General features: G+C 39.9%; 1 long non-coding RNA gene across 1 annotated transcript; it reads left to right on the top strand.

Annotated features, from left to right (window-relative positions):
* The first annotated feature begins 3,506 nt into the window (after positions 1–3,506).
* LOC114112869 (uncharacterized) lies at positions 3,507–9,091 on the top strand. Its single transcript, XR_003588024.3, has 3 exons — positions 3,507–3,918; positions 7,070–7,146; positions 7,302–9,091. It is a non-coding gene; the product is annotated as an uncharacterized LOC114112869 (long non-coding RNA).
* The last annotated feature ends 870 nt before the right edge of the window (positions 9,092–9,961 follow it).

Here is a 9,961-nt window from a genome sequence, read left to right as displayed (position 1 = left end):
CATCCATCTTTGAATCTTACACAGTGACCATTACACATACTGAGAACACAATAAAAGCCCTGAATTTCCTGTGTTGATTCTGTTCTGTTGTTGTTTCCTGGCCGGGATAGGACAGAACTTTGCTGAAAACATCCATCTCATAGGGTAATGAGACCTCTAAAGGATAATGAGACCTCAGCTGACTCTAACACCAAAGAGACAGATCCATTTAGATAAGCAGTGAAAGTGAAAGTCACTCAGCCGTGTCCAACTCTTTGTAACCCCGTGAACTATACAGTCCATGCAATTCTCTAGGCCAGAATACTGGAGTGGGTAGCCTTTCCCTTTTCCAGGGGATCTTCCCAGCCAGGGATCGAACCCAGGTCTCCTGCTTTGCAGGCGGACTCTTAACCAACTGAGCTATCAGGGAAGCCCAGATAAGCAGGGACAAGGGATACTGATGTCATTGTCAGTCTTTTGGTTTTGCTTTGTTTGCTGTGCTTTTCAATGTTTTCTTTGAGAAAAAATAACTGATATAAGCAATGAAACATATAACCTGGATGCTTTTTTCTCTTGGAGCTTAATATTTCCCATTAACCCCAAACTAAAAATAGTCCTTTTTACTGGAGTTGATGGGGACCATTCACATGGTTTTCTGGTTCCAACAACCCAACTCAAGAAATCATTCATTTGCTCTTACTATTTTTTCTCAGGTCATCTTTTTTGGGGGTGATTTCCCTGCTGCCCAGCTCCTTGGATAATTTAAACAATGTAGTGAGATGCGAAAATCTAGCTTTTATTATTATGTGTGTATAAGAATACGAGTTGTTGTTGTTTGTGCTTTTTTTTTTTCATTGTCTTTTTAAAAGACAAGTCATAGTCAGGATCTGGTGAAAAAACTGAAACAATCCAGGAGACATTGCTGAGGTGGAAGTCATGGTGTGCTTGAGATTCAACAGCAAAGCTGTTGAAATCTGAAGTATGGCTTTTTTCTCCCCTTTTGGTAACCATGGGGATAGCAGAATATCTTACATACAAAGCTTGTGGGAAGGAATAACTTTGGAAATGCTTCTACTGAAGAGTGATTTAAGCCTTGTTCTGGCACATGAATCATGGGGTGGTGCTTTCTGTCAACATTCTTTGCTGTCTTCAGAACCAGAAAAGCCAGTATCTGCCTGGTTACTGGTACTGCCACCACTGCTGGGGAATAGCATTGTGACCACGGAATTTTTCTGAAATCATTTTTAAATAGTTGCATGTGTCCAGGAACACTCAAATGATATTTTCATCACAGATATATTATGGACATATTATTGATATCCTGCACTATATAAAGTGAATTTGGAACAATTTAATTTTTATTCTTAATTGAGAGAAGAAAATATTCCAAGATATTCTTTTAGCCTCTGATGATGTCTAGGTGTTGTGTATGATGCAGTGTGCCTCTTTGATTAATTTTAATTCAATATTATCTTCAACATTCACATCTTAAAGTGGCTACATGCAGTTATATATGTTAATTCAATGATTATGATTGTGAATGTGACCTCCTCTTCTTGTGGAAATCATCATTTTAGATCACTTTTTTCTTAAAAAGCAAAATAAACATAAATATATATTTAAAACATTGTAGAAATTACTAAATTAACTTTCTTTAATGGCTTTTAATTCATTTGAAAGGGAGAGAGTATCAGAGAAGAGTACATGGCTAGATCATGCAATTAAACAATTTTTATTTAGTTATTTTAAAATTTCATTTACTTATTTTTATTTACCTATCTGAACATTTTATCAGAAATCATTTTATGTTTTCTTTGCTGGCCATGACCCTTTGAATAATTGCTTCTATATCATTCACCTTATATTTATAATATATTTTATATATAATATATATTATATTTCTCTATAAATTACTCCTTCACCCCCCTCACAAAAATCAAACAAAATTAATTTCTAAAAAGCTTTCTTTGGGACTTCCCTGGTGGTCCAGTGGTTAAGAATCTGCCTGCCAATTCAGGTGACATGGGTTCAATCCCTGGTCCAGGAAGATCCCGCATGCTGTGGAGCATCTAAGTCCATGCATCACAAGCTCTGAGCCCATGGAGCACCTAAGTCCATGCTCACAACCTCTGCAGCCCTCTGGGCTGCAGCTTCGGAAGGCCATGTGCCCTAGAGCCTGTGGTCTGCAACAAGAGAAGCTACTGCAATAAGAAACCTGTGTATCACAACAAAGAGTAACCCATGCCCCACCACAGCTCACTGCAACAAGAGAAAGCAATGAAGACCTAGCCAAAAATAATACAGAAATAAATATTTTTTTCTAAAAGTCTTCTTTCGATGTATTGGTAGATATTAGATTTTTTCCTTCTCTGGCTCTTCCCTTTCCATCATACCTTGGCCAGTTATATGTATGTATATATATATGTGTGTGTGTGTGTGTGTGTGTGTGTGTGTGTTGTATGTTAGTCGCTCAGTCATGTCCAACTCTTTGCAATCCCATGGACTGTAGCCTGCCAGACTCTTCTGTCTATGGGATTTCCCAGGCAAGAATACTGGAGTGGGTAACCATTCCCTTTTCCAGGGCATCTTCTCCATCCAGGGATTGAACCCAGGTCCCCTGCATTCCAGGCAGATTCTTTACCATTTGAGCTACCGGGGAAGCCATACATAATCCAGTCTAGGACCCTAAACACAGCTAGGAAGGGAAGGTTGCTTTTCTTGCTGCTATACTGTCTTCCACTCCCACAAGTCACTCACTGCCATAACACTGGGCTCTATGCCTGTGAACAATGAATATTAGAAATAGTTCCTCCACCCCACGAATTTTTAACCGACCCTGCTCCTTTGCACCACTCATACCATACTGCAACAATGTCCATAATACCTTTAAACATGCAATTGTCTTCATTAACCTACACATTCATCTTCCCAGCAAGACTTTAATTACTCTGAGGACAGAGAAAATAACTGATCCACCCTTGTGTGCTTCCCAGCACTTTGCTCCATGTATGGCAGGCATATCATAGGAAGTCCAAAAAAGGACAGATGTAGAGAGTTCCATCTCCTTTTCCTGGTTCAATAAAAAAGCCTGCTTCTGTTATCATGTTGAAACCGTTGTGGGCTTATTATAGGAAGTCTTTAACTCATAAATTGGTTCTATTCCAGAAAGCACCTCTGAGTTTATATGACACAGAAACCCATTAGCCATCCCTGGAGGTATCAGTAACCAAGATGTGGTATTGGATGGGGTCCTATGTGGTGAAAGGACTGTGTAGAATTTCTCTCTGGGAGCCGGTGGCCGTGGAACAGTGAAGGAAGGAAGAAGACAGAGAATGAAGGCAGTTTCTGCTACCAGCTGTGGCTTTGTCAAAATTCTAAAACACATGAAGGTCATTTGAGACAGTCTTCCACATTTTATTTTTTATGATTTGCAACTGTCTCACAAATCGTGTTGCGCTTTCCTTGCTGCTGCTGCTGCTGAGTCACTTCAGTCGTGTCTGACTCTGTGCGACCCCATAGACGGCAGCCCACCAGGCTCCCTCATCCGTGGGATTCTCCAGGCAAGAATACTGGAGTGGGTTGCCATTTCCTTCTCCAATGCACGAAAGGAAAAGTGAAAGTGAAGTCGCTCAGCTGTGTCAGACTCTTAGCGACTCCATGGACTGCAGCCTACCAGGCTCCTCCGCCCATGGGATTTTCCAGGCAAGAGTGCTGGAGTGGGGTGCCATAGCCTTCTCTGGTGCTTTCCTTACTCACCCCTACATCTCACCTGACAGTGATTTACTCACCCCTATTCCCACCTGCACCACAGCTTTTTGCTGGTCTCTACCTTTCCTGTAAAAGCTCTTGTAGGAGTGGGAAATGAGAAAGACCAAAAGAGAGAGGAAGCTGATTTTAATGAGAATGGCAGCAGCTCTGGATAAACTCATACCCACTAAGGTTGGAATGACTAATAGCATTTTTAATTCTGTGCTTTGCATTTTGATGTCTTGCCCCACAGCAAAGTGTATCAGTTCCTGCTTTTCTCCACTTTCATACTCTGAGACTTTCTTACAGCTCTGGTTGCTTGTTTATTGCTGTGGCTGATGCATGTGTGTGGGTGGGGTGGGTGGGGGGTGGTCCTTTGTGTTTGTTTTGGCAGAATCACCATGGTCTTTAGCATGAATGAGGGAAAAGAGAACATTGAAGAGGAAAGACTGCTCTGGTTCCAAGTGTCGGTTATTTGTAAATCAGGTGCTCGTAACTGAACAATTGCTTACACATCTAAATATCATTCATAATGGCTATGTTATGAATCAACATTTTTGTACAAAGGTGAATGGGTTTTTTTTGGAATTTGTAAGCTTGGAATTTGTGGGCGTGAAACTCTGATCTATGACTTTTTGCTTGAAAGTCAGGAATGCGTAGTATGTGGGAAAGTGCTGTTGGGGCTTAGAATCCATTTGGGGCTTCATTTCATAGTCTTTGCAGCTTGAAAAAATAATCCACTGAAAATCTTTGATGGGGAATGGAGCTTTCAAACAAGTTTTCTTTATGCTTTTGTGATTCTCGAAATTTGATTAGATCAATTAGGGAGAGGTCATATTTCCTAAATGTCCAGAGGGAATTTCATATTTTATTCTTTGATAATTCACATACAGTTAAAGAGTGTGAACAAGCCTCAGACATCAGAGAACATTGCCAGCTTCCTTGAAGAGTCTGTAAAAAAATAATATTTTGGGGTCAGTAATGTTTGATGTAAAAGAAATCAATCAACTACAATGATGGTGGCCTCCATTGTATTCCTTTATAATGTAAATCACTATGTAGATAACATCTAATTTAGGTAACATATAAATATGTATATATGTATATATATGTTACACAAATTAATATGTATGATGAAAAGAATATTTAGCTGAACATATATACCACATGTATTTGCATTATAGTGTCATGTCTCATCATACACATTATATATATATAATTCTACATCAAAAAACTGAAGTATGGTTATTTTTGAAGCACTATAAATGAATTTACAGCCCTGTAACTGAGTCTAGCCCCCAGCACCTCTTCCTAACAAAAGGACGTGCTGGGAAAGGCCTGGCTGGAACAGCTGTGTGACTGAGAACATTCCCGAGCCCCTCATGCCCTCAACCCTGTGCCTTTAATCCCTTTGAAGCTGGATTAAAGTAGGGGTTGGTGTACTATTGTATCCTGTTGACATATTCCTCCTTGCTCAGATGACATCCCTCTGTGGTCTAAATCCACAGACTCTTTCTGTAACTATATTTTTTACTGTTATTTTTCAATCACATTTTCTTTGGTTAACAAATATATATTTATTTAACTTGTTTTTTACGTTACTTCTGTTTATTTTTGACCGTGCTGGGTTTCCTTGCTGCACGTGGGCTTTTCTCCAGTTGCAGCAAGCGGGGCTGCTTTCTAGAGCAGGTTTCTCACTGCGGTGGCTTCTCTTGTTGCAGAGCACGGGCTCTGCAGTCCACAGGCTTCTGCTGTGTGGCACGTGGGCTCAGCAGTTGCACTGCCGGTGCTCCAGAAGCCAGGCTCCATAGCTGTGGTGCATGGGCTGAGTCGCTCCAAGGCATGTGGATCTTCCTGGACCAGGGATTGAACCTGTGTTTCCTTCATTGGCAGGTGGATTCTTTACCACTGAGCCACCTGGGAAGCCCCAGTGAATATTTACTGAAGGCCTACTGCGTTCAGATACCACAATGGGGAAGATGTTCCTCTTACTTTCAGGGAGCTCATTGTCTAGAGAGAACTATTGCCTCGTATTATGTGTCTAATAACTTTGTATGATAATTGTGTGTTTGGGTTTACAGATTTATGGACTTTTATAAAGCATTTATGTGCAGATGTAGTGAGAAGTAAGAGAGTTATATTACATAGTTATTTGCAATGAATTCTAAGTGCAGATCTAGGAACAAAATTGAGGGAAAAAGTCACTGTAATGAGAAGATAAAGTACATCTTATAAACAAAAAAATAGAGTTTTAGCTTGTGAAGAAAATAAAAAAACCAATAATGCGCAGTTTTCTGACAGTGATTGGTGAGTTTCCAAACATCTCTAGCCTGTTATTAAAGTTAAATAGTAAAACAATATATCTTCATAAGTCCTCATGTAACTGACTTTATAACTATATTGATCAAATGCGGTTTCCCTTTACTAAGAAAAAAAGCCTTAAAAAAAATCTCACATAGCTTTTCGGTGATCAAACACTTTGTAGAGGGTGACATTTTGATGAAGAAGGCGAGACTAAACCAGAAACATATGGATCACATTTACCTGTAAAAGTGTAGATTTTTTAAGAGGTTACAAGGAAAATTTCTGACAAAAAGTCTCTTGATTTGGAGTATGAAATACATTTTAAAAAGACAAAGACTTGTAGATATAGCATCTACAAGTAGTTGAATTGCTTTCCCATTCAAAAACGTCCAAGTCTATTCTGGAAAAGCACAGCAACTCCTAGAATGACTGGTCTGTGCTAAAAATTCAATTGTGGGGTTACCCAAAAGGCATCCAGTTGCACAGTCTTACAAATATCACCCTGAATAATACAGGATTCCCAACAGGTGATTTGGAAAATCTCTTACTAGTGGCTAGGGAGTAGATACAATACATGCATGCATGCATCTCTGTGTGTGTGTGCATAAAACATCTTCTAGCATGTTTTTGGAAATAGAGCATTTATATCCCAATAGTGCATTGTCTTATTACATTTTATGATGCGTTTGCACGGATATCATTCACATGTGTAAGGTTACACACCATTTTTAACTTAGAAAACACATATAATAACTTTCCTGAAAGATGGATGCAGGTGTACACACTTGAGCCTTCAGAAAGGAGACTTGGACACGTCCTCCCTCCATTGTGAGGATGGTGGCTTATTCGTGGTTTTCCTTTAATCTCTGCTCTACCCTCAATTACCTATTGCCCTCGTAGGAGAGATTCCAGGGTTTCTGAAACCACCTTTTCACTGGATAACTGTAGGAAATTTCCTCCTTGCAGGATGATGACACATATTCTGCAAATCTTCATGAAACCCAAATTCATCCCCTTCTCTCTTGCCATTTCCTCCTAGACCCTGTCTAGTGTCTGAGGAGGACACTGAAGAGTTCCAGAGGTGACGGAGAGAACTATTCAGAAAACAGACCAAAGGTAGGGCGGCACCACACTGGTGAGTGATCCTCAAGCCTGAAGTGTTTCATGGGTACAACCAGGGTTGGGGGGGACCATGTAATTGGGGGAAGTGATTCAAAACATGGGGCTTCCTGACAAAGTCTCCCATAATGTCCAAATATTTCACACTTCAGCATTGTGCCCAGGGCTGGCTCTAGACCTCCAGGAATTGCTCTTGTGGACTTAACATTGAACTGAAGCCAAATGGGACTTGGAATCTCCCACGTCATTGCCTCTGTGATCCTGGCAAGCCAGTTGCCTCTCTCCCTGTACTAGCTCCTCTGACCAAGCTTCCTGGAGCTCCTGATGTCCAGAGTGCCTTGCTGACCGCAAGGAACAGGAGGAGGTGTTTCCATACTCCAGTAGAAGCCTCTATGTGCAAATTCTTCATTTGTGTGAATGCTTCTCTTTTGTTAAGTACCATTCAACCTTCTTGAATAATAATAAAGATAACTATGACTTTTTTATTTTTTACAGTGTCAGGCACAAATCACTTTCTGTTGCTCAGAAATTATACATTTTTTCCTAGAATACTGTAAGATTTCTCATTTTCTAACATGGTTTTGGAATTTACAAAACAGCTGTCTCATTCTTTTCGCACCCAGAAAGTATGGAGAGGGCCTGGTTGTTGCTTTGGCTCCGTCATGGGGCAGGTACCACAGCCCTTGCAGTGCAGGCGAGAGCAGAGCATAACACTGCTCCTCACCCACAGATCTAGATCTTTCTTCACCCAAGCATCACTGGCAACATGTACAAATCCTGACAAAGGAGCCTGGCAGGTAAATCCCAGCGTTGCATGACAACCTTATCAATCGCAGGATCTCTAAAAGAACCAGGAAGTCAGGTCACCCTTCCCAAAAACTCTTGGGCATGTGGGCACATGTATGACCAGGGAATTCCTGGGTCCTGAGCTTTGGCACCACCTAGAGCACTGCATCCCAGGTGATTTTCTTCCAGTCCTCCCTGGTGGTCAGTCCTAGAAATACCTGCAGGGGGACAGACTCTTGGTCTTAGAATGGCCTGGTTCCCCAGCCTCATAAAAAAGGCAGAGCTGGAAGGGTTATATGATACTGTGAGATTCTGGACCCATTTTTCAAGCCTGCCACTTCTTCACCCAATTCTCTGTCAATGGCTCTTAAAGTTTTTAAACTCTGATCCACAGAAATCTCAGCCTAGCACAAATGCACCCCCATACACTAATACATAAGCTTCCCTGGTGGCTCAGCGGTAGAGAAACCACCTGCCAAACAGGAGACCTGGGTTAGGCCGCTGGCTCAGGAAGATCCCTGGGAGAAGGAAATGACAACCCACTTCAGTATTCTTGCCTAGAAAACTCCATGGACAGAGGAGCCTGAGGGCTACAATCCATGGGGTCACAAAAAGTTGGTCACAGCCTAGTGACTAAACAACAACACTAAGACATACACTATATGGAAACAACAATTTCACAAAACATTACTTATCAGTGCATGCTAATGTACACAGGTGTTTTTCCTTTTATTTTCATCTTTTTCTTTTCATCCTGACCAAAACAAACCAAATTGACTTCCTGAGCTACAAATGGTCATAGACCACGGTGTTGAATAAAGTGTTCTATATGATGTGGCTTATTTGCTTGTTAAAACACATTTTAATAATATAATAATGATAGCTGTGAATCACTTAGCATCTACCACACGTCAGGTACTGGGCTATGTGCTTTATACACATCACCTCTAGTCCTACAATACCTTTTCAAGGTAGGTGTTATGCACATTTTACAAAAGAGATTCAAGTTTAAATAGCTTCAAATACTTACTTGAAATATTTAATTATAAAATGCAGTTCAGCTTTTTGAAATATTTTTATTCATAAAGACGAAGTGGAAGGTATATATGTGTTTGTGTGTGTAGATATATGTATTCAGTATTTATAGGATATATGTATATATATGATTATTTTATAGGATATATTTATATATATGTATATACATCCTATAAAATAATGAATAGATTCAGAAGGAGGTAGATTGCATGGATAGGAGAGGGCCTTTGAGAAAAATAATCCAATGAGCTTTGTGTAATAATTCATGAAACAATTATCAGGCTTAGGGTAGTGTAGCTATAAAAGAAAAGCTTGTCCTATGTCAGATAATAAAATTTTTGCAGGCTGAAATTTTTCTCTTTCTGGAGAGAAAATTTTAGTATATTTGTTTTTGTCTCCCTTAAAATTTTATAAATTATTTCTTATCTTTTATGTATAGAAGTGAGAGTGCTACTCAAACGTGTCTCACCGTATTGCCAACAATGTAATTGAAATGGAAAAATGCACCAGAGAGTCCATGTTATTTGATCTACTGATCTCTAAACACTTGGTTACATTAGGCTGATCATCCTCGACAGGAAATGATTAAATGACAGCAATATTTACCGCTTCTGTTTTCATTCTGCTTTTTTTTTTAGTCTACTCCACACCATCGGTTCTGAAGAGTGAATCACAGTAATGTTTAAACATATTTTGTCTCTCTGGACAGTACAACACTCCTAGGCTCAAGTATCAGGCTGAGAAATGATAGAGGAAAGCCACCCCCTTTATGGATGTTCCTTGCGTCACTGGCTCCTGGCATTTATACAACTGTGCTAGGTTGAATATTATCAAGTGTGTTGCTTTTCTTCAGCCCTAATACTTATCATCTATTTATATTGAGGGATCATTATAGTTTGTAGCTACATAAAAACAAAAACAAACAAACAAACAAAAACAGCAAGCAATCTGTCTGGATTGTTCTTTTCGCCCTGGAACAAGCTTTCTTGAC

This window comes from Ovis aries, chromosome 2, assembly GCF_016772045.2.
Source record: "Ovis aries strain OAR_USU_Benz2616 breed Rambouillet chromosome 2, ARS-UI_Ramb_v3.0, whole genome shotgun sequence".
NCBI lineage: Eukaryota > Metazoa > Chordata > Mammalia > Artiodactyla > Bovidae > Ovis > Ovis aries.
The sequence above is the reverse complement of the archived record's forward strand: the minus strand, read 5'-3'. Positions and strand labels throughout refer to the sequence as shown.